The 26009-nt window shown below is 37.5% G+C and overlaps 1 long non-coding RNA gene across 8 annotated transcripts in view; it reads right to left on the reverse strand.

Moving 5' to 3' along the window:
* Window positions 1–26009, reverse strand: part of LOC147846642 (uncharacterized) — a 91667-nt gene that overhangs the window by 8347 nt on the left and 57311 nt on the right. For 2 of the 8 annotated variants that reach the window (XR_015476077.1, XR_015476081.1), the window contains 2 exons: window positions 18202–18282; window positions 13557–14170 (listed from right to left, as the gene is read on the reverse strand). This is a non-coding gene — a long non-coding RNA (uncharacterized LOC147846642). Of the gene's footprint in view, window positions 1–1589; window positions 1657–13042; window positions 14171–16590; window positions 16683–17413; window positions 18283–18583; window positions 18676–25209; window positions 25447–26009 lie in introns of those variants that run through there. The other 6 variants (XR_015476074.1, XR_015476078.1, XR_015476075.1 and 3 more) reach the window with 6 other exon arrangements.

The raw sequence follows: 26009 nt of genomic DNA on the forward strand, positions 1-26009 counted from the left end.
ACACACATGCATCATGGCCATTTTAGTTCATTAATTACCCTATAGCGCATGTGTTTGGACTGTGGGGGAAACCGGAGCACACGGAGGAAACCCAAGCCAACACGGGGAGAACATGCAAACTCCACACAGAAAAGTTGACTGACCCAGCCGGGACTCGAACCAGTGACCTTCTTGCTGTGAGGTCACAGTGCTAACCACTGAGCCACTATGCCATGACATACCGTACATACATACAGAAAAGTAATCCAATTAAGCCGCAGTAGAAGTGTTTATTGATCATGAGTCATTAGGTCTGTGTGTGTGTGTGTGTGTGTGTGTGTGTGTGTTGAAGGATCTGCTCTTTTAAAGACTCCTGACAGCAGGTCAAACTGTGCAGACGGAGTGTGTTGGAGATGTGTAATGACAGCTGACGGATGCTTTCAGACACACTGCTGCCCTCAGGTTTGTGTTCTCGTCTCCACAAGGTCAGAAACCCAACACACACAAACCAGCAGCACAGATTGACATATTGAAGATGACGAAACCTTGAGAAACTTCTCAGAGTCTGATAACTCCATCATTCCTGCTGTCTTTACTTTGATGTGGGCAAATTAGGGCGACACGATATTGGACAAAAAACAGACATTGCCATATTTTGATTGCCTGCGATATGCAATCTCTCAATCCGCTGTGTAAACCATATGCGGGAATAGTTGGCGATTCATTCTGCTGTGGCGACCGCTGCTGAATAAAGGGACTCAGCTGAAGGAAAACGATTGAAAAGCAAAACATAACTATAATTAATAAAAACTAAAGCTTCATCTCGGTGTGCATGTTAAAGGTGCTGTATGGGAGGGTTTGACTCTTCTGAAGCATGAGAATACCATAATATGTTTGCTGATATTTAGAAACATGCGCAGTGAACATTCTTGTTTATCTGTAAAACAATGCTGAAGTCAAATATTCTGCTTTGAAAATGTGCATTATGTGCCGGAAAGTCTTTGTTTTGGTTATTTAACCCACCCACTGCCAGTTTAGCCAATTATATTTCAGCACCCCGTGTTGCCGTGTTGGAAAATAGTGTATTTCATTCATTCAGTCAGGAAGGCTCTCAAAGCATGTGCCCGTGACTGAAATGCGACCTCTGGTGGACAGTAGCAGAATCCGAATTCCACATGAGGTGGTTTTTAATTAGCAAATAATATAATTATAATGAGGCGACGCAGTGGCGCAGTGGGTAGCACGTTCGCCTCACAGCAAGAAGGTCGCTGGTTCGATCCTTGACTAAGTTGACTCATCGTTGTTTTTCAGTCTTCATAAAGCACATAAACAGTCCGCTTCTGTTCTGAAGTGAATTTGACGTGCGAATGAAGCGAGTAAACTCAAATGTTCAAATGTTCACGCGGCTATTTACGCGCAAATAGCGCGATTTATCCGCGCGTTCCGCCTCTGGTGTGAACGCAGCAAAACACTTTCATTTTCCCTCCAAATAGAAGTTAAACCACAAATGTGTTCAGTTTAAGTGTCATATATCTTTAATGTTAAGAAAGATTGAACATTAAGTTTAAAGGACGTATGAAAGCACGTGAGACTGAAGTAAAGCTGTTTACCTGCAGGCCTGGAGTGAAAAACAGCGGCGATGGTAATTAGCACAGGACAGAATTAGTGTCAGATGATCTGAAGCAGAAAACAGCAGAGAATTCTTCATCATTCATTAGTTTGATTAATTGCAAACAGACAGAAGCAGAAGCAGAGTCACTGATCACAGTAAATGTGGACAGAGTTTTACACACACACTGACAGAGCAGGAACCGTCAGCTTTACTCAGCACTAGAAAAATCACACACAACGACTGAGACTACACTGAAAAAAATGTGGACTGTGGGGGAAACCGGAGCACCCGGAGGAAACCGACACCAACACGGGGAGAACATGCAAACTCCACACAGAAACGCCAACTGAGTCAGTCATTATTATTATTATTATTATTATTATTATTATTATTATTATTATTATTATCATTATTATATCATCACACGCTCTCTGGTGTTTACCTGTTCCGTCTGCTAGCCCGCGGGTTCACATGATTCAGACAAACTGAACTACTTTCCCCTGAAAAAGCAATAAGAGAACAAGTTCACATACAGCAAAGCCTCATAAATCCACTGTAATACCAACAGTTTTTCTGCCTCGGGGGGGGGAAAAGTGAAGTTGACTGGATTAGATCTGCTTTTCACCTGCAGACTCGGTTAACACACACTGATCTCTGATTCTGCTCGACTCAGTTTACTTACCATCCTCCAGATACATGACTGAACAGCACAACGCTAACAAATGATTTGAGCTATTTTCTGCACTCAAGTACAGTCGAGGGCAAAACGATTCACCCCCCTGTGCAATATGTTGTTCTTCTCAAACATTTCTCAAGTCATATTTAATGGATAAAGGAAATTTAACAGCATTTCCTAAAGTTGAAGTCAGAATTATTCGCTGTCATGTGAATTTCTTTTCAAATATTCCCCAAATGATGTTGAACCGATTCAGGAAATTTTCACAGTGTTTCCGATAATATTTTTTCTTCTGGAGAAAGTCTGATTTGTTTTATTTCAGCTAGAATAAAAGCAGTTTTTAATTTTTAAACCCATTTTAAGCTTAATAATATTATCAGTGAACATTCTTATTCATCTGAAAAACAATGCTGAAGTCAGATACTCTGCATTAAAAATGTGCGTTATGTGCTGGAAAGTCTTTGTTTTGGTTATTTAACCAACTCAAGCTCATTCTGAAAATGTAGCCTCGCGAACGTTTTTGGAGAACGCAATTTACGTGGCTGGAGGTACGTATGGCCGCATTTCGGTCTTTTGTGCAAAGGCTATGGGCCGGTGTGACGCCGCTCCTTTTCTTCAAGCTCGCTGACTGTGATGGCTCACCTCTTGGCCGCCCAGTTGATTGTTCAGTCATTCGTTCAGTCACGTTGTGAACAGCACAACGCTATAACAAATGATTTGAGTTTTTTCTGCACTCAAATACAGTGGAGGGAAAAATGATTCGCCCTTCCGTGCAACATGTCGTCTTTCTCAAGTCATATTTAATGGATAAAAGAAATCAGAAGTCAGAATTTTTTGCCCTCCTGTGAATTTCTTTTCAAATATTCCACAAATGATGTTGAACAAATTCAGGAAATTTTCACAGTGTTTCCTATAATATTTTTTCTTCTGGAGAAAGTCTGATTTGTTTTATTTCAGCTAGAATAAAAGCAGTTTTTAATTTTTAAAACCATTTTTAGCTTAATAATATTATCAGTGAACATTCTTATTCATCTGAAAAACAATGCTGAAGTCAGATACTCTGCATTGAAAATGTGCGTTATGTGCTGGAAAGTCTATGTTTTGGTCATTTAACCCACCCAAGCTCATTCTGAAAACGTAGCCTCGCGAACGTTTCTGGAGAACGCAATTTACGTGGCTGGAGGTACGTATGGCAGCATTTCGGTCTTTTGTGCAAACGCTATGGGGCGGTGTGACGCCGCTCCTCTTCTTCAAGCTCGCAGACTGTGATGGCTCACCTCTGTGTGGAGGGCTTTCCCACCATAACCAGTTTGTCCGCTTAGCTCGTAGTGTTACGTTGGCGAAGCAGAGGTCTGGAGGAGGAGGAGCCACCTGTGGGGATGACCGGGTACGAGTCCGGGGAAAAGCGGTTCCAGAAATCAGGTAAGATGAAAAACAGAATCTGAAAAATAAAAGCGAACGAGTTCGTGACAGGGCGAGAATGCGGTGAAATTGGAAAACTTGGTCAAAATCGGACGAGGGCTTTTGCTTTTCTGGACGGCTTTTGTAAATTGTCGCTTGGGTTTAGGGAAGGAGGAGGAGGAGGAGGAGAGTGGCTGGGTCGGCTGATTGGCTGATTGGCCGGCCGCCCAGTTGATTGTTCAGTCATTCGTTTAGTCACGTTGTGAACAGCACAACGCTAACAAATGATTTGAGTTTTTTCTGCACTCAAATACAGTGGAGGGAAAAATGATTCGCCCTTCTGTGCAACATGTCGTCCTTCTCAAACATTTCTCAAGTCATATTTAATGGATGAAAGGAATCAGAAGTCAGAATTATTCGCCCTCCTGTGAATTTCTTTTCAAATATTCCCCAAATGATGTTGAACAAATTCAGGAAATTTTCACAGTGTTTCCTATAATATTTGTTCTTCTGGAGAAAGTCTGATTTGTTTTTTTTTCAGCTAGAATAAAAGCAGTTTTTAATTTTTTTTACCCGTTTTAAGCTTAATATTATTAGCATCCTTAAGCTATCATTGTATTCGTTTGTCTACATAACTGTTATACGAATGACTTGCCTAATTAACCCAGTCAAGCCTTTAAATGTCACTTTAAACTGTATAGAAGTGTCGTGAAGAATATCTAGTGTAATATTATTTACTGTCATCATGACAAAGAGAAAATAAATCAGTTATTAGAGATGAGTTACTATTATGTTAAGAGGGTGGCACAGTGGCTCAGTGGTTAGGGCTGTAGCTGCACAGAAAGAAAGTCACAGGTTTGAGCCCCAGCTGGGTCAGTTGGAATTTCTGTGTGGAGTTTGCATGTTCTCCCTATGCTTGAGTGCGTTTTCACCAGGTGCTCCAGTTGTCCCTACAGTCCAAACACATGCGCTATATGGGAATTAATTTAACTAAATTGTCCTTATGTATGTGTGAATGAGTCTGTATGGGTGTTTCCCAGTACTAGGGGCATCCGCTGTGTAAAACATATGCTGGATAAGTTGGCGGTTCATTCCGCTGTGGTGACCCCTGATGAATAAAGAGACTAAGTCGAAAGAAAATAAATGAATGAGTAAAAAGCCTTTGTATATCAATGTACATCAGCAAACTTCACAGAAAAAACTAAAACTGAGAAACAGTTTCTTCAGCTTTATAACCCCAGGATGCACAACGTAAAGTAAAGCCGAGTTAATGAGATGTTTAAGGCTGTTTTCACACATTACACACTGCTTTCATCACTCAAACTGTGTTCACTGAGCAGTCAATACAGGCTGTATACTGATATATATACACACACACACACGCACGCACGCACGCACGCACGCACGCACGCACGCACGCACGCACACACACACACACACACACACACACACACAGTTGAAGTCAGAATTATTAGCCCCCTGTTTATTTTTTCCCCAATTTCTGTTTAACGTAGAGCAGATTTCTTCAACAGATTTCTAATCATAATAGTTTTAATAACTCATCTCTAATAACTGATTTATTTTCTCTTTGTCATGATGACAGTAAATAATATTAGACTAGATATTCTTTAGGACACTTCTATACAGCTTAAAGTGACATTTAAAGGCTTAACTAGGTTAATTAGGTTAACTAGGCAGGTTAGGGTAATTAGGCAAGTTATTGTATAACAATGGTTTGTTCTGTAGACTATCGAAAAAAATATAGCTTAAAGAGGCTAATAATATTTACCTTAAAATGGTGTTTAAAAATTAAAAACTGCTTTTATTCTAGCTGAAATAAAACAAGAAAAATAAATAAAAGAAAAGAAAAAAATCAAAGGGGGGCTAATAATTCTGACTTTAACTGTGTATATATACAGTTGAAGTCAGAATTATTAGCCCCCTTCGAATTTTTTTCTTCTTTATTAAATATTTCCCAAATGATGTTTAACAGAGCAAGAAAATTTTCACAGTATGTCTGATAATATTTTTTTCTTCTGGAGAAAGTCTTCATAGTTTCTTGAAAATAAATCTTGACTATAAATATGTTCATAGTACTCTCTCACTACTAAGATACCGTATGCATGGTTCAAGGACATTTATAAACAGCAGCTCATTAAATCTGATTACATTTTATACTTATAATGAAATGCAGCCCACGTGAACTGTCACTATAATACCTTCAGATTCTAGCGCAGTAAACAAAGTTATTCAAAGCTCTCTTATTTTGACATGTAATATGGCTTTCTTACAATATAGATACTTTTTTCTAGTCCAGCAGAGCTAAGATCAACATAAAAACGCTTGAGCTTTATAAATGTATTTACCCGTTTCTAAACACCACTAAACCAAAACCTAAATATAAAGCGCTTGATGCAGATTTGCATTAAACTGCCTTAGTTTGAAACTGTTCTGTTTCACACCTAAATAAGGCTTTTAAATAGTGATAAAAAGCAAAGCTAATCAGATTATGCGGTTTAAAACTATGTTTAAAACCATTCATTTTCTTTTTGGCTTAGTCCCTTTATTAACCTAGGGTCGCCACAGGGGAATGAACCGCCAACTTAGCATTTGTTTTAGGCAGCGGAATTCCTTCCAACCCATCAACCCATCCACCCATCACACACTCATACACTATGGATAATTTAGCCTACCCAATTCACCTGTACCGCATGTCTTTGGACTGTGGGGGAAACCGGAGCACCCGGAGGAAACCCACACACACATGGAGAGAACATGCAAACTCCACACAGAAACGCCATGTATTAACTTTTTAGTTAGGATACTTCCAAAATAATTACGCATAAATCAGATTTTTACAAATTTCTCTGCAGAAATAGCTAAACAGAGGTGGGAGTAAGTCACACATGTGCAAGTCTCAAGTCATAACGTCTCAAGCAAGTCAAGTCATTTTTTGTCAGACTCAAGTCAAGTCAAGTCACTGCTTATTTCAAGTCAAGCCAAGTCAAGTCATAGCTTGGTCTAGCAAGTCACTTTCAGGTCAATATATATATATCAGAATATATATATATATATATATATATATATATATATATATATATATATATATATATATATATATATATATATATATATCAGAATCAGATGGCTTTTTGCTCAGGGGAATGAGTGTGCTTACTTCAAATATTATCCTATTAATTATTAATAAACGAGACCCTAAATGACAAAACCAATCTTAAAGTGCACAGGTATATTTTTTGAGGAAAAAATTATTGAATCAAAATGATATTTTTTTTCTTTTATTACAAACAACATTATTATATTAAAAGTAAAGAATGTCTTCCTTGAAGACATTTTGTACATTTTAATAACTCCAATAAAAATGTTTTGATTAGTAATATGAACTGCTAAGAATGAACTTTAAAGGCAATTTTGAACCTTTAGATTCCAGATAATTTATATAGTCCCTTTCACACACGTTACAGGTTTTGAGATCCATGGTCTGAAATGATTTCTTGTTCTGCCTAACCTAATTCTTCATTTTTTTCCACCAATAAATTGTATTTAAAAAGATGCATGCAAGTAAAAATAAACTGGAATACAGCATTTAACAGACTGTTTTAATGCAATCTTTTATTTTTTATTTTTATTAAACTTAACCCCTAACATGTCAAAAACATAAACGTTGAACATTAGCACACAATTACAATGCTATTAGTGCTTCTCACAGATTTGAAATATACTTGCGGTGGTAGCCGGAATAAAACACACAATTTTTTACCCACATCACATAAATAGGTACCAATATGCGACAAACAAAACATATTCAATTCTTTAAAATAATTTCATTTATTTTGACAATGTTATACGCTGTTTACAGTCAATAAGTTAAAGTAAAAATAAAACTGTTAAAAAAGACATCCACTTTCTCTTACCTATTCAGGAGCCATGTGCATCGCTGACAGGTCAAATCTGCGTCTCTCTCTTTCAAGTTCAAAGCGAATTTAAATGCAAAATAATTTTAGATATGTATATAAAATAGCCTGTGTATTAGCCTAATGACATCATCAAATTAATAAAATATACAGCAAACGCAGATGTTTGGTTAGGTGGATACAAACAGTGGAACACAGGAAAAAACGTGTCACTAAATATACACAAGCACTGAGTCAGACTAAATAGTATAAACTTTGATTAGCCGTCTTGTTTGTAATCTTTAAACCGGTAAAATCGGCTATCTTTGGTGGAGCGCCTTCCATTTTTCATCATCGCATTCTGATGGCCGAATAGCAAATGACTCGTTTAAATGAATCGTTTAAACCACAGGTGTCAAACTCAGTTCCAAAAGGGCCGCAGCTCTGCACAGTTTAGTTCCAACCCTGATTAAACACACCTGATCAAACTAATTGAGTCCTTCAGGCTTGTTTGAAACCTACAGGTAAGTGTGTTGGAGCAGGGTTGGAACTAAACTGTGCAGGGCTTCGGCTCTCCAGGAATTGAGTTTGACACCCCTGGTTTAAATGAATCTAATGAATCATTTAAAGCGGTTCTTCTTAATGAACCGAATGATCCAGTTCGGCAAACTAAACTGATTGTTTCAGACCGATCTGAGAACCGATGAGCTGTTAATACTGCGCATGCGTAACTTTCGGTTTTATTTTGTTTTTAAATGCTTAATATATAACAAACGGTTGTGTATTTAACAAACACAAGTTTTTTTAAAGTCATTTCACTCAAGTATGTCACGTCTCAAGTCATGACAGTCAAGTCCAAGTCAAATCGAGCCATTTTTGGATATTTGTCAAGCAAGTCTAAAGTCCAAAATTTTGCGACTTAAGTCTGACTCGAGTCAAGTCATGTGACTCGAGTCCCCCATCTCTGTAGCTAAATATGTCTGCAGATTCCATCTTGCCCTACTCATGACCTTAACATTGAACCAGCAACCTTCTGAACTTCAACACCTCAAGATGACTTCAAGAGAACAAAGTTCAAGACTGAAAATCAATCAAGCGTACCAAAAATAAAAAGTGAAGGACGTGACATTGAAGTGAAATGCCTTTAGGTGAACCTTTTGATTTGTGTATTGGTGAGACATATGATTACAACAAATGCACTTGAGTTTCATGCGTATGCCAAACACAAGTCCTCAAACTGTCTCCAAATGGCCTGTTGTCCATCAGGAAAGTCTCTGAGCTCCAAACCCAAACACTTCTGATAAACCCGAAAGTATTTAAAGAGACAAGATAATGAATCGTTCTTTACCTGCATTTCACAACACTTCAATCACTGTCACACATGCGCAGCGTGAAGGCATTAATATAGACCTGGGAAAAGTTCTCCAGCAGAGCGCCGGCTGTCCTCCTATTCAGCCCAAGCAAATCTCAATTAAATTAGCCTGAATAGGAGCACGTCACCATGAAAGAATGACAATTCAGCTCACCGAGATTTATTTAAAGGAATACGTGGATTCCTGGAGGTGTTTGCATGAGGCTTGAGGGAGCTTCGACACCCAAACGCAATCAACCAGAAGCACATTTAATTTCCCTCTACACAAGCGAATTAGGGCGCAGATGCATATGCACAAAGAGCAGCACGATAACGGAGAAAGTGGAGGAAGCGAGGAAAATTTTTTAATGAGACGACTGTCCGAATTATTCGTTTAATAAAGCCTTATCAGAGTGTACGGTCCGGCGGCGTAAAATTGCAAGACAATTACAGGCTTTTTCAACAAGTGTACAGTCTCACAAATTAGTGGGAAAAAGCCAGAGGAAGGGTTCAAAAAGGGCTCACTCTTCAGCTGACGGTCTCGTCATTAGCATGTGCTAAAAAAGTAGTTAAATAATCAGCCAGGCCGCTGGTCTGCTGACCCGAACCTTCAATGAACACATTAAACACTGATACTGGGCGGCTAAAGTGAATCATCGGCAGCAAAACTTGATTTTAAGACTCAAATAAGACTTTCCAAGACTAACAGTGGAGGCTCCGGGATGTTATACTGAGCGGAAAATGAATGAATCTGATAGTTTACGCTAGATGAATAACATGGAAATTCAGCCAACTTGTTAGTTTTGTCTATACTGAAGCTTCAATGAAGCTTTTTCCTGGTGTATTAAACTTTTCATATATATGCCACTGTTATTACAAGTATTCTGCACAGTCCAAGACTTTAGTTGAATTGGATAAGCTAAATTGGCCTTAATGTTTGTGTGGGTGTGAATGCAAGAGTGCATGGGTGTTTCCTCATGCTGAGCTGCATCTGCTGCTTAAAACGTAGGCGGGATAAGTTGGCGGTTCATTCCGCCGTGGCGACCCCTGATTAATAAAGGGACTAAGCCTAAAAGAAAATGAATGAATGAATTCAGATACAATAAACATTGTTTACAATACAATACAATAAACATTGTGTCAAAAGATAGGGTGTGTATAATATGATAGTGAATTATTGAATGGCTAAATCAATTAATGAATGAATAATAGGTTAAATGAATGAATGAATGGATAAATGAATGAATGAATGAATGAATGAACATACATTTTCATCAGTGTTTCTTCTCAGGGTGCTGGAGCCCATTGCACAGGCCCGGCTCTTCCTCATAAGCACGCGTCTTAGATATTAAAATCCACCCCCCCCCCCCCCCAAATGCAACACAACATGTTATATACATGTGAGAAATCATACTATATGCTATTTAGGAGTCGCTGTCCATTTGTAAAGTGCTGAAATATAACCATATGTGGAGTCAATTTCTAAAATCATAAATGAATGAACCTTTGAATGCATGAATGAATGAAAACCTGTGTGAAACCCATTTTATGTGTTATCTAGAAGTCGCTGTCCATTTGTGAAGTGCTGAAATACGAATGAATGAATGAATCTATGGATGAATGAATGAAAGAATGAATCTCTGGATGAATGAATAAATGAATAAATGAGAACCCATGTGATAACCCATTCTATATGCTATTTATGTCGCTGTCTATTTGTGAAGTGCTGAAATATGACCATTTGTGGAGTCAAATCCTAAAATCATAAATGAATGAATCTCTGGATGGATAAATGAATGAATGAATGAATGAATGAATGAATGAATGAATTAATGAATGATAGATACCCTGTGTGAAACCCATTCCATATGTTATTTAGGAGTTACTGTCCATTGTGCTGAAATATAACCATATGTGGAGTCAAATCCTAAAATCATAAATTAATAAATATCTGGATGGATAAATGAATGAATGGCTGGCTGGCTAAATAGATGGACGAATGAATGAATAAATAAATAAATAAATAAATAAATAAATAAATACCTGAAGAAATGAATGGCTGGTGGAATGAATGAATGAATGAATGGCTGAATGAATGAATGAATAAATGAGAACCTGTGTGATAACGCATTGTATGTGCTATTTAGCTGTCGCTGTCCATTTGTGAAGTGCTGAAATATGACCTTAAATAGCACATAAAATGTGGAGTCAAATCCTAAAATCATAAATGAATAAATTAATGAATGAATCTCTGGATGGATGGATGAATGATTGGCTGGCAAAACAGATGGATGAATGAATGAATAAATAAATGCCTGAAGAACTTAATGGCTGGCTGGCTGAATGAATGAATGTATGAATGAGAACCTGTGTGAAAACTCATTTTATGTGCTTTTTAAGAGTCATTGTCCATTGGTGAAGTGCTGAAATATGACCATATGTCGTAAAATAAAATCGAAAATGAATGAATGAATAAATAAATGCTTGAAGGAAAAAGTGGCTGCTGGGTTGGCTGAATGAATAAATGGATGAATAAATAAATAAATGGCTGAATGATTTATTAAATGGCTGAATGAATAAAAGGTTAAATGAATGAACAAATAGTTGAATTAATTTATTTAATAATAGCTGAATGAATGAATGAATTCTTAAAAAATGCTCAGGAAATGCAGTGTCGGCAAATTATTTTTAGGCTAATCCCCGTTTTTTCCCATCTTTGGTTATATATTTCACAAGTGAATCCGCTGTAGGCGTCGAGACTAAAATTAGAATATTCAAATGAGGAAAACCCCGCCTTCCCCAATAAAATATGTTGCCACGGCGATGTCTGCTCCTGTCAGCAGCTCAGATGCATCAAACCACAGATGGTTTGGTCCATATGCTGCGAATGTTTGCGCTATTTCAGAACTCCTGAACTTCCCGCAGTGTCTTTCTGCATATGTTTGCACAGACGTGTTTGATTGTCGAAAAACCAGCGCTTCTTGTAAAGTTCATTTTGAGAGGTTGACTGAGCTGCTGTGCTTTTGTTGTACAGCTTGTCGGATTAATCATCTGACGTGGCACTTTGTATTATCACAGATGGGCTTTTGAACTAAAGAAATGATGAGCGCTTTGAAAACCTGAGCATTATCTTTTTCCTCAGAGATGAATCAGTGATCAGCGGCATGTGAATGTGTACAGTTTTAGTGCAGAAACTGACTGCATTGTGTTGTACTGGGTTATTCAATTGTGAAGATAACACACATCTTTATCATATTCTGGATTAAATATTGTCTAAATTATTGTTAAGATCAAAAGTTATTGCACACATGCCTTCTGTCATCCAATTGGTAGTTTAGACTTGTCCTTTATCAGGATTGAGTATTTTAGTGTCATCTTAAAACGTCCACCTTCAGTCTTTTTGCTGCCAGATTTTTAATCATTATAAAAATTAAAACTTTCACATTGTTAGTAATATTTCAAGATTTCATTCATTCATTCATTTTGGATTTTAAAATTTTCACACAGGTTTATTCATTCATTCAGTCAGTCATTTATCCATTCATCCATCCATCCATCCATCCATCCATCCATCCATCCATCCATCCATATAGAGTTTCATTCATTCATTCATTCATTCATTCATTCATTCATTCATTCATTCATTCATTCATTCATTTATGATTTTAGGATTTGACCACATATGGTCATGTTTCAGCACTTGGACAGCAACTCCTATAAATAATATAATATAAATAAAACTAACTAGAATGAGTTTTATCACAGGTTCTCATTCATTTATTCACTCACTCACTCACTCACTCACTCACTCACTCACCCACCCACCCACCCACCCACCCACCCACCCATCCATCCATCCATCCATCCATCCATCCATCCATCCATCCAGAGATTCATTCATTCATTCATTCATTCATTCATTCGTTCATTCATTCGTTCATTCATTCATTCTAAGATTAAATTATTCATTAGTTTATGATTTTAGGATGTGACTCGACATGATTATATTTCAGCACTTCACAAATGGACAGTGACTCCTAAATAGCACAAAGAGCAAGTTTTTACACACGTTCTCATTCAATTTTTCCATTTTTTCATTCATTCATTTTGGGATTTATTCATTCATTCATTTATTTATTATTTGACTCCACATATGGTCATATTTCAGCACTTCACAAATGGACAGCAACTCGTACATAGCACATAGAATGGGTTTATCACACAGGTTCTCATTAATTAATTAATTCATTCATTCATTTATTCATTCATTCATTCATTCATTCATTCAGCAAATCAGCCAGCAATTAGTTTGTTTGTTAGTTCATCATTCATTCATTCATTCAGAGATTTATTCATTCATTCATTCATTTATGATTTTAGGATTTGACTCAACATATGATTATATTTTAGCACTTCACAAATAGATAGTGACTCCTAAAAAGCACATAGAGCAGGTTTTCACACAGGTTCTCATTCATTCATTCATTCATTCATTCATTCATTCATTCATTCATTCATTCATTCATTCATTCATTCATTCATTCAGCCAGCCATTTATTCAGCCAGCTATTCATTCCTTCAGGCATTCATTTATTCATTCATCCAGAGACTCATTCATTCATTCATTCATGATTTTATTATTTTACTCCACATATGGTTATATTTCAGCACTTCATAAATGGACAGCGACTCCTACGTAGTTCACAGAGTGGGTTTTCACACATGCTCTTTTTCATTCATTCGTTCATTCATTCATTCATTCATTCATTCATTCATTCATTCATTCATTCATACATGATTTTTTGGATTTTCCTGCAAATTTTTAATACATTTTTGGGAAAGATTTTGCAACTGTTAAGATCAAAGAAGCATGCTGATGAGGAAAGCGGGCCCTGTGCAGTGGGCTACTGCACCCTCAGAAGAAACGCTGATGAAAACGTATGTCTCATTACAGGACTTCCCCAACTCTGAGCTCGGTTTCTAATGGCACTGTCACCAAGAAACAGGCAAAACACTAGAAAGGAGATCAGAGTTGGGACGGCCAAGACAAATGACAGAGGTTAGGAGATACACGGAGCATCTTTCATCGTGTCCTTCCCAGCATCCGGGAGAAGAAAAATTGAAGGTATTGTAGGGCGTCCGCACTATGTATGCATTAGAAGAGGAAAGCAATATGCACTTTTACATTTGATGAATGACTCTGCTGGGATATCTAATCCTCTCCCTCCATCACCTCTCTGAAAGAAGGAGAAAAAAAAAAAAGATTAGCGGCGGCTTATTTTACAATTCAGCTCCTTTAGTCAACATCTATTTTATCCATGCAAACGAGACGGGAATTAAAAGTGCGTTGGCTGAAATATTGCACTGTTGGATTTGTAATGAAATGATATTCATTTCAGTTTGCCAGACTGGTCTAAAGATACAGCGACTTTATATTTAATGGCACAAAAAGGCCTCAGTTTAATTCCTCTTTTCATTCCAGAGAGTAAGATGGTTATTAGTTTAAAACTGAAGCCAGTTGTAGGTAAAACCCAGGTGATTTACTCAAAATAACAGGTGCTTGTTAGAAGACAAGAAGAAAATAGAAAAAAAACAGCTACATTTTTTGCTACACTAATTAGTAACTTAATATTTTAAATAAGTACAAATATTTTGCAATATAAGCACTGAGGTAAACTGTAGTTAAGTAACTCACTACACAAAATTACAGCAATTAAAATATTTATATATATTAAAATAAAATTGGACCTTATGTATTACTTGCTTGAACAACACGGTTGCTCAGTGGTTAGCACTGTGGCCTCACAGCAAGAAGGTCGCTGGTTTGAGTCCCGGCTGGGTCAGTTGGCATTTCTGTGTGGAGTTTTTATGGTCTCCCCGTGTTGGCGTGGGTTTCCTCTGGGTGCTTTGGTTTACCCCTAATCTCAAACTCATTGTCTATAGGTGAATTGGGTAAACTAAACTGCAAAAAAAATTCGGTAAAATAACGGCTGTTAAATTACAGAAATTTAATGTAAAATAGCGAACATTAAATTACAGAAATTAAAATTTATGGAAATTAATTTAATTTAATATCTATTATTTTATGGTAAATTCTTGTAATTTTACAGCCGTTATCTCACGAATAATTTTTGTAATTTAATATCTGTTTTTTATGGTAAATTTCTGTAATTTAACGGCAGCTATTTTACTTTTTTTTCATGATCAGTTGTTTTACATTTAAAGAAGTGTGTCTTCTTAGTTTTGTCTTATTATTAGGTTATTAGTTTAGATATTATGCTGTTCAATAAAAGTTTTAGTGCATTATTTCAGTGTGTGAATGGTTAGTAATAAACTGGTCCAATAAAGGGAAATATTCAAATATGGATGGATTTAAATATTCAACATTTTTACATTTTTTTCTACCTTCATAAGGATATTATTTTACTTAGTTCGTTCTACTTATATTTTGCAACTCCGCTGTACCGGTCAGTACCTGGATGGAAGACCACATGGGAAAGGTTGCTGCTAGAAGTGGTGTTAGTGAGGCCAGCAGGGGAGCTCAACCTGTGTTCTGTGTGGGTGCTAACGCTCCAGTATATTGATGAGGACTCTGTACTGCTCAGTGAGCACCGTCTTTCAGATGAGACGTTAAACGTCCTTCCGGGATGTCCTTCGAAAAAAGTAGGGGTTTAACCCTGGCATCCTGGCCAAATTTGCCCACTGGCCTCTGTCCATCATGCCTTCGCGTAACATCACACTTAAAAAGTGGATTATATCAAATTCGTCAAACAATCACAATAATAAAAACTGTTTGCAATGTCGCTGTTGACTGTTTTATAATCATCAATTTTGATTAATAATGGCAGTTTATCTCTAGTGCAACTAATACAAAATAAATACAAAACCTTTATTAACAACCACTGAAGTGATCACTGAACTTTTACAAGCACTGAACTTTTGCCACTGCATTCATAAGCACAACAGAAACAGTGTAATGAGTGTAATAATAATAATGCACACAGAGAATGCAACCATAAATCTAAATAAAATAAAAATAATAAAACAAAATAAAATAATAATAAAAAATAAATAAAATAAAAATAAAATAATAATAATTTCAATATATTTTTTTATTAAAATAAAATGAAAAAATGAAAAAAAATTAAATAAAAACAAAACAAAATAATAATAATAATAATAATAAAATAAACATAAATAAAATAAAATGAAAAAATAAATAAAAACTAAATAAAACAAAATAAAAATAATAAAATAAAGTTTAATTAATAAAAAAACAAAACAAAATAAAAACAAATAGAATACAAATAAAAAACTAAATAGAATAATAATAATGATAAATAAAATAATAAAATAATAATAATAATAATAATAATAATTAAGTAAAATAAAACAAAACAAAACAAAATAAAACAAAATAAAATAAAATAAAATAAAATAAAATTTAATTTAATTTAATTTAATTTAATTTAATTTAATTTAATTTAATTTAATTTAATTTAATTTAATTTAATAAATATCCTTGCACATAAAAAGCACCATTAATGTTTCATCCATTCTCTTCAGCATATGAACATAATAGTTTGAGCTTTATTACAGCATTATTACTGTCCATGAGTGTTTTGATGGTTAAATCTGCTGTACTGGAGCTGCTTACAGTCTAAGCCTCTGCATCACGAAGGTCTGAATCCACAGCCAAGATCTCTACATTACACACTGACGTCTGATCCACGGCTCAATAGCGGATTACTGGAAAGAGGACACCCAGGTCATGAGCAATTACTCAAATCAAGCTCTGCAAACGGCACTACATTAAAGTCCTCTGGAAAAAATCCAATTACGTCCAAGCATGAAGAAGACACAATTAAAAGAGTCCTACAGTACATTATAGGGATTTTGGCAGGCAGAGGTTGCAGTTTTGACACGGGATGAGTGTACATTACAGGAAAGATACATGCATAAATTATATACAGATAATAAACATGATTAATTCTTGTATGTTTTTTGTATGTTTCATGATTATATATATATAGTTGAAGTCTGACATAGTTGAAGTCAGAATTATTCACCCCCCTTTGATTTTTTTTCTTTTTCTTTTTTAAATATTTTCCAAATGATGTTTAACAGTGCAAGGAAATTTTTACAGTTTGTCTGATAATATTTTTTCTTCTGGATAAAGTCTTACTTGTTTTATTTCGGCTAGAGTAAAAGCTGTTTTAAAATTTTTAAAATCCATTTTAAGGTCAATATTATTAGCCCCTTTAAGCTATATTTTTTCAAAAGTCTACAGAACAAACCACTGTTATACAAAAACTTGCCTAATTACCCTTACCTGCCTAGTTAACCTAATTAACCTAGTTAAGCCTTTAAATGTCCCTTTAAGCTGTATAGAAGTGTCTTGAAGAATATCTAGTAAAACATTATTTACTGTCATCATGGCAAAGATAAAATAAATCAGTTATTAGAGATGAGTTATTAAAACTATTATGATTAGAAATGTGTTAAAAAAATCTGCTCTCCACTCTGAGAAATTGGGGAAAAAAGATAAACAGGAGGGCTAATAATTCTGACTTCATCTGTATATATAATACAAAATTCTACACAGAAATAGCAATGCAATAAAATAAAATAAATAAATATATCTTTTCCTTATAATAACCAAGCAAATCTAAACTGTTGCATATTAATAAAGCAATATCGCTTCCTGAAGTTATCACTATATGATCCATCATGTTGCTGTTGTTCTCCAGTAGGTGATGGTGGGCTGTGCAGTCAGTGAGGGGTGAGCATCACTGCAGGTATAATGCCTTTCAGCTCCTCATGGGCCGCATTAGCAGAAACCGGCTGACATAAATCAATAGCAAGACCGATGCTCCGCCACTCTCACATTTTCATTTTAAGCAATCTCTTATTAATTTGTGCTCGCATAACAGCCATTTTTCTGGACCAGACTGAAACTATAGATTCTCCCGGAGGCAATCAGATTCTTTCTCATATGTTGATGGGATGTTTTTCAGAAGATGACATGAGAGAATCACCCCGGGCCCTTCACTTCAATCTCACACACATTTTGGGGGTTTTTGGACCATTTTTCGTGCACTGGACAAATTGAATTCTGCTCTGCGGTGCTCAAATGGAAAGTCTCGGGATGCATTTTTGAGGACGGGATGCCATGTTGATCTATTCACACCATCAGTCAGTCTGGCACACTTTACTGAGCCCAATACATTTTACATTTTCACTGAAGAAAAAAGTAAGCGTTACTTGCCTGTGCAATACTGTAGCCATGATGATGCTGTCAGGGAGTTGTCATCCCATTGCTAGGGTGTTCAGGGGGTTGCTAGGCGGACTGAGAAGAGAGAGTTTCATGGTTAGTAAAAGGACATTAAATATAAATGTTAAAAAGTCTAAATTATGATCTACTATGTCATATTTCTGAGATTATTAAAAATTATGATGAAATCAAGGGCATCTCAGCAAGAAGGTCGCTGGTTCGAGTCTCGGCTGGGTCAGTTGGCATTCCTTTGTGGAGTTTGCATGTTCTCTACTTGTTGGCGTGGGTGTTCCGGTTTCCCCACAGTCCAAACACATGCGGTACAGGTGAACTGAATAAGCTGTATGTGTGTGAATGAGTGTGTATGAATGTTTACCAGTGATGGGATGAGGGCATCCGCTGCGTAAAACATATGCTGGATAAGTTGGCGGTTCATTCCACTGTGGCGACCCCAGATTAATAAAGGGACTAAGCAGAAAAGAAACTGAATGAATGATGAAGTCAAAATGATGTTTGGCCATAAGTTGAAACTGAGAAAAGTCATCATTATAATGTACACTCACTGGCCACATTATTAGGTACACCTTTCTAGTACCGGGTTGGACACCCTTTTGCTTTTTGCATCAACAGACATCACAAAATATGGTCACACTTTACCATAAGGTTCATTAGTTAATATTAATTAATGCATTTACTAACATGAACAAACAATGAACAATACATCTACTACTGTATTTGTTCATGTTAATAAATGTTAGTTAATGAAAATACAGTAGTTCATTGTTAGTTCATGTTACTCATGTTAATAATGCATTAGTAAATGTTCAATTATGATTAATAAATGCTGTACATGTGTTGTTCATGATTAGTTCATGTTAGTAAACGCATTAACTAATGAACCTTATTGTAAAGTGTTACCCAAAATATTAGATGAAAACAAATAAAAGCAAGGACGCATAGTCTACATTATTATTTATTTATGTTGTAAGGGAGTAAAAGTGTCTTTCTTTTTTTGTTTTGTCGATTAATTTATCATCAACAAAGACTTGGATTATTGCAAAACAAGACGGATATTTCATTGCAGCGATTATATGGCAGAGTACGTTGTTTATTTTCTCCTGGATTTTGTGTGTGGTGGTGTTTGTATCTGATTTTTATATAACACATAAACAAATACACATAGCTGGGTCTGTATATAGTCTTTATTTAGTGCTGTCAAACGAGGTGGCGTCGCGGACGAAATTGAAGAGCGGGGTATGGCGGTGTGTCCCGGATGAAAGTAAGACGGTAGGGGTAGAGGATGAAGTGTCATGGACAAAAATGGGGAAGGGGGGGGGGGGGGGGCGTAAGAGTGGAAAGGTAGTGTCAGTGAAGTGAAGAGGGTTAGAGAATCGCTGAAGAAAGTGAAAGGTTGGGGCAGAGGTCGTGTAGGGGTGTCATGAACAGGAGCGGATGGGTGGTGTTGCGGATGAAAGTGAAGAGAGGGTAAGGGTGGGGGATGAGGTGTCCTGGACAAAAGTGGGGGGGGGGGGGGGGGGGGGGGGTCATGGACATAAGTGAAGAGTGGAATGGTGGTGTCACGGATGAAAGTGAAGAGGGTTGGGGAGACACTGAAGAAAGTGAAAGGTAGGGGAAAAGGTGGCGTCGTGGACAAAAGTGAAGAGCGGGGTATGATGGTGTGTCGCGGACGAAAGTAAAGAGGTGGTAGGTGTGGGGGGATGAGGTGTCATGGACAAAAGTTTGAGGGGGGGGGAGAGTGAAGAGGTGGTGTCAGAGGTTGTGAAGGGGTGTCATGAACAAAAGTAGGGGGGGTCACGAAGGTAATTGAGGAGCGGATGGGTGGTGTCGCGGATGAAAGTGAAGAGAAGGTAGGGGTGGGGGATGAGGTGTCAAGGAGAAAAATGGGGGGGGGTCACGGACGTAAATGAAGAATGGAATGGTGGTGTCACGGATGAAAGTGAAGAGGGTTGGAGAGTCGCTGAAGAAAGTGAAAGGTAGGGGAAAAGGTTCTTTACGAAAGTAAAGAGGTGGTAGGTGTGGGGGATGAGGTGTCATGGACAAAAGTTTGGGGTGAGAGGGTTAAGACGGAAGAGGGGGTTTCAGTGAAGTGAAAAGGGTTGGAGAGTCGCTGAAGAAAGTAAAAGGTTGGGGCAGAGGTTGAGGAGCGGATGGGTGGTGTGTCGCGGATAAAAGTGAAGAGCGGGGTATGATGGTGTGTCGCGGACGAAAGTAAAGAGGTGGTAGGTGTGGGGCATGAGGTGTCATGGACAAAAGTTTGGGGGGGAGGGGGGTAAGAGTGAAGAGGTGGTGTCAGTGAAGTGAAGAGGGTTGGAGAGTCGCTGAAGAAAGTGAAAGGTTGGGGCAGAGGTTGTGTAGGGGTGTCATGAACAAAAGAAGGGGGGGTCATGAAGGTAATTGAGGAGCGGATGGGTGGTGTTGCGGATGAAAGTGTAGAGAGGGTAGGGGTGGGGGATGAGGTGTCACGGACAAAAATGGGGGGGGGGGGTCACGGACATAAATGAAGAAGGGGGGGTCATGAAGGTAATTGAGGAGCGGATGGGTGGTGTCACGGACGAAAGTGAAGAGGGTTGGAGAGTCGCTGAAGAAAGTGAAAGGTAGGGGAAAAGGTTGTGTCGTGGACAAAAGTGAAGAGCGGGGTATGATGGTGTGTTACCGACGAAAGTAAAGAGGTGGTAGGTGTGGGGGATGAGGTGTCATGGACAAAAGTGGGGGTGGGGGGAGGTGAGGTGTCATGGACGTAAGTGAAGAGGTCTGTAGTGGGGGCAGGGGCAGATTTAGGCATGGGCAATGTGGGCGATCGCACATATGGGCATCTTGTTAAGGGCGTCATTTGTCTAGAGTACCAGTTAAGCTTGCGCCGCTAAGGTATTTGTATTTGGGGGGGTGCGTGTGAGGTGGGGGATCAATAAAATGGGGTGCCAGATCAGATTTCAAAAGTGCTAGTCCAGATACGGCTTATTCCGGCACAAATTAAACCCTGCCTGTATGCTACTGTTTGCCCTGTCTTTTACCATTGCCTGTATGACCCTGCTTTAATACACTGCACATAGATCCTTACCTCCATTGTCACCTTACTCCTCCCAGTAACATTTACTGTTATGCATTATAATTATAAGGGGTTGGCAAGGGGTGATCAGTCTAAGCATAAGCATTTTCTTAGCAACACCAAACTTCAGGAAGAAAGTTTGATTTTTAAACTGCAGCGCCTGAAAAAATATTCCTGACAGATTTAATGACAGACGGCCAAGAAAAAGTCTGAGGTACTTATGCTGAGACTTTCTAAACAATAATAAAAAAGGCAGCGCGAGATTGAGGACCCGACAGATAACAAAGGCAAACAAAAACGCCGGCCGGCCAGTTTTGCTTTGTGAGACGCAATCAGCGCTGACACACAGAGACTACATTCAGCTACAAACACGGGACACTTTGTCATATCCACTCAAAATGAAATAAAGCAGCAGGACGGCTCAGTACAACAGTTTAACCACACGGAGAGATAAAAAGACTGTCGGCTGTGAACGCATTACATCTGGAGTCCGCCGCATGACATTTCTATTTAGATCCGGGCTGTTCTTTGTCGCCAACGCTCAATTAAAATAATCTCGGGAAAATTGGTAAACCTCTTCTGTGTTTTTTTTCTCTTTTTCTAACACAAAGTGAGCAATTTTGCTGAGATTGAAAGAACTCTTTGTGTTATTTGTAGTGAATATGCTTTATGTAATATCATGACTTCCTGTTGGACGGACAAAGAGAATATTTATAATAGCACAATTGTTAGTCAGGAATGTGATGAAATGGAGTGATTTGCATAAGTTTCCTGCTTCTCAGATGAGGAAAAAGGCTATTATCTCATATACAACTCAACAATGTCTCAATCTAATAGAATTTAGCTATTTAAAAGTCTCCAGTTCTTGATTCAATGATTTAAATGACCTATTCAGAACAAGTTTCCAATTACTGATTCATTGATCCAAATGATCCATTCAGTGGAAGTCTTCAATTATTGATTCACTAATTCACAATGATCCAATCAGTAACAGGTTCAAAATATTGATTCAATGATTCATTCGGTGCAAGTCTCTAATTATTGATTCAATGATTCAAATGATCCATTCAGTAGACGTCTCCAATTATTGATTCAATGATTCTCAATGATCCAGTCAGCAACAGTTTCCAATTATTGATTAAATAATTCAAATTATCTATTCAGTTGAAGTCTCCAATTAATGATTCAATTATTTAAATGATCCATTCAGAGCAAGTTATTGAGTATTGAGTTCTTTAGTTATTGAGAAAACTGATCCAGTCAGAGTGAGTCTTGAGTTATTGATCCAACTGATACACTCAGAGTGAGTTTTCAGTTATTGATTCATATGATCCATTCGGGTGAGCCTTCAGTTATTGATCCAACTGATCCAGTCAAAGTGAGTCTTCAGTTATTGATCCAACTGATCCAGTCAGTGTGAGTCTTCAGTTATTGATCCAACTGATCCAGTCAGTGTGAGTCTTCAGTTATTGATTCAACTGATCCAGTCAAAGTGAGTCTTCAGTTATTGATCCAACTGATCCAGTCAGTGTGAGTCTTCAGTTATTGATTCAACTGATCCATTCGGGTGAGTCTTCAGTTATTGATTCAACTGATCCAGTCAGAGTGAGTCTACAGTTATTGATTCAACTGATCCATTCAGAATGAGTCTTCAGTTATTGATCCAACTGATCCAGTCAAAGTGAGTCTTCAGTCATTGATCCAACTGATCCAGTCAGTGTGAGTCTTCAGTTATTGATCCAACTGATCCAGTCAGTGTGAGTCTTCAGTTATTGATTCAACTGATCCAGTCAAAGTGAGTCTTCAGTTATTGATCCAACTTATCCAGTCAGAGTGAGTCTTCAGTTATTGATTCAATTGATACAGTCAGAGTGAGTCTACAGTTATTGATTCAACTGATCCATTCAGAATGAGTCTTCAGTTATTGATTCAACTGATACAGTCAGAGTGAGTCTTCAGTTATTGATTCAATTGATACAGTCAGAGTGAGTCTACAGTTATTGATTCAACTGATCCATTCAGAATGAGTCTTCAGTTATTGATTCAACTGATACAGTCAGAGTGAGTCTTCAGTTATTGATTCAACTGATCCATTCTAGTGAGTCTTCAGTTTTTGATTCAACTGATCCATTTGGGTGAGTCTTCAGTTATTGATTCAATTGATACAGTCAGAGTGAGTCTACAGTTATTGATTCAACTGATCCATTCAGAATGAGTCTTCAGTTATTGATTCAACTGATACAGCCAGAGTGAGTCTTCAGTTATTGATCCAACTAATCCATTCGAGTGAGTCTTCAGTTATTGATTCAACTGATCCATTCAGAATGAGTCTTCAGTTATTGATTCAACTGATACAGTCAGAGTGAGTCTTCAGTTATTGATCCAACTAATCCATTCGAGTGAGTCTTCAGTTATTGATTCAACTGATACAGTCAGAGTGAGTCTTCAGTTACTGATTCAAACAATAATCCAAGAGCAAGTCTCCAGTTATTGATTGATTCAACTGATCTAGTCTGAGTGAGTCTTCAGTTATTGATTCATTAATTCAACCGATACAGTCAGAGTGGGTCTGGAGTTATTGATTCAATGACTCAAATAATCCAGTCAGAGCAAGTCTCTTTTCCAGTTATTGATTCAATTGATCTAGTCAGAGTGAGTCTCCAGTTATTGATTAATTGAATCAAATAATTCAGTAAGGTAATCAGTAATCAGTAATTGATTCAACTGATCCAGTCAAAGCGAATGTCTAGGTTTGAATTGATAGAGTTGACTGATCCAGTCCGAGCGAGTCTCCAGTTAACAACTCATAATTACATGACATATTACACTACAATATGACAACTCATGCATTGCTATCGTCAGGAATTTTCACTTTGATGAATTTCCTAAATGTTGTAAAATGTATTTTCGTACACTTGGGAGTCCATTAATATCAGGATATATTTCCCCTATCATATCACGTGAGATATTTTTAACGAAACATCAGTTTCAAAAAAAGTGACGGCCACTTTGCACGTCGTCTGTTCCTGTCCGAGAGTTTATTGACCAGAGTAATACGTGCATGAGATTTGCACAGCAGATTGTCAGATATTAGGCACATGTGTAATGCGACTACAGCTGAGAGAATGTAAAAATAACCTGCATTAGTGAGTCTCCATCTAAAAGCCTGAGTGTTTGCGTGTGCTTCAGGTTTTTCAGGCCCGCTGTGAGCTCTCTCTCTCTCTCTCTTCCCACTGGTATGAATGGAGAGACTGGATGTCACTCTCTCTTTGGGGCTCAGTCTTTGAAGAGCACTTCTGTTTGTTTACTCCAAGGACTCAAATTGCCCGTGATGCTTGGTTAGATTTCCATCAGGAGCTCGCTGGAGGTCAGAGCCCAGGCCTGACCTTGGGTTCAGTTTATTCACAATAGCTGCCGCAGAATTCATGGGAATCTGATCCCGGATCAGCCGTCTTTATAATGGCACACCGAGCTGCAGCTGTGGACCGAAACACCATCTCAGATCTTCTGGGATCGTATTTACATCAGTGTTGTTTGTGCATCTGTGCCGTTTTAGTGTCTATTGACTAAATTTAATATTGATTATGCCATCCGATAGCGCTCGCATTCAGACATTTATTATGCAGCATTCTTACCAGAGTAAAACTAAAGGTCCCTGGATACCATTACTGTACGATGCTTCAAATCATAATGGAAAACATAACACTAGGGTTGGTGAGGAGGAGGATTTCATCGATTTTATATAGAATATATATGATTTTGCAGGATATCTTGTGCTTGAGAGAAAATTTAAATTACAGAAGTACTATAATTGTGCTATAATTTTGATTAATATAGTCGACATACTTGTGATTAGTGGCAATAGCATTTGCTTCCTCATATGCTTGACAATTATTATGAAATAAAAATATAAACTACCAAAATGTATTGTCTTCTTTAATATCGTTACAACTTTTTTCATTATTTTAGTACATAATCGTGCTCTTAAGACTTCCATTAATTACTAAATAAAAATGCCAACATTCTTTAATTGACTTAAATGGACACCAGGTTAAAACACAATTGCACTGCAAAAACAAAATAACACAAATTGTTGGTCAACGATTCACAATGATCCATTCAGAGCAAGTCTTCAATGATTCAATGATATAAATGTCTCAGTCAGTACAAGTCTCCAATTATTATTTAAATGATTCAAATGATCCATTTAAAGTAAGTTTCCAATTATTGATTCAAATGATTCTTTCAGAGCAAGCTTCCAATTATTATTTAAATGATCCATTCAGATCAGGGGCCTCATGTATCAACGCTGCGTACGCACAAAAACTTTGCGTACGCCAGGTTTCACGCTCAGAATCGCTCACGTTTGGATTTACTAACAATGAACTGAACGTGGGAATGTGCGCAGGTTCACGGCAGCTTTTTGGCTGGCGTACGCACATTTTTTGTGCGTGTCTGTTTTATTTCCATTGGCGACTCCTAGAGGCAGTTGTGTTAAATTCTTCTCTACAAAGTGTCTGATCCTTGCAATGGCAGCTGTATGAGACGGGTTCATATAGTAGGTATGTAAGATTTCCATATCATACAGTTGACCAGCTAAACATTAAAGCACAATTTGCAGCGGTCGCCTGTTTTCCCAATGTAATCTGAGCAATCTACAGCACGCACATTGCTATAAAGACACTATCTGAAGATGAATTTGCATGCGTGAATCAGAAACATTTCCATTCAATAA

Source organism: Danio rerio, chromosome 1 (genome assembly GCF_052040795.2).
Source record: "Danio rerio strain M-AB ecotype USA chromosome 1, GRCz13ab, whole genome shotgun sequence".
NCBI lineage: Eukaryota > Metazoa > Chordata > Actinopteri > Cypriniformes > Danionidae > Danio > Danio rerio.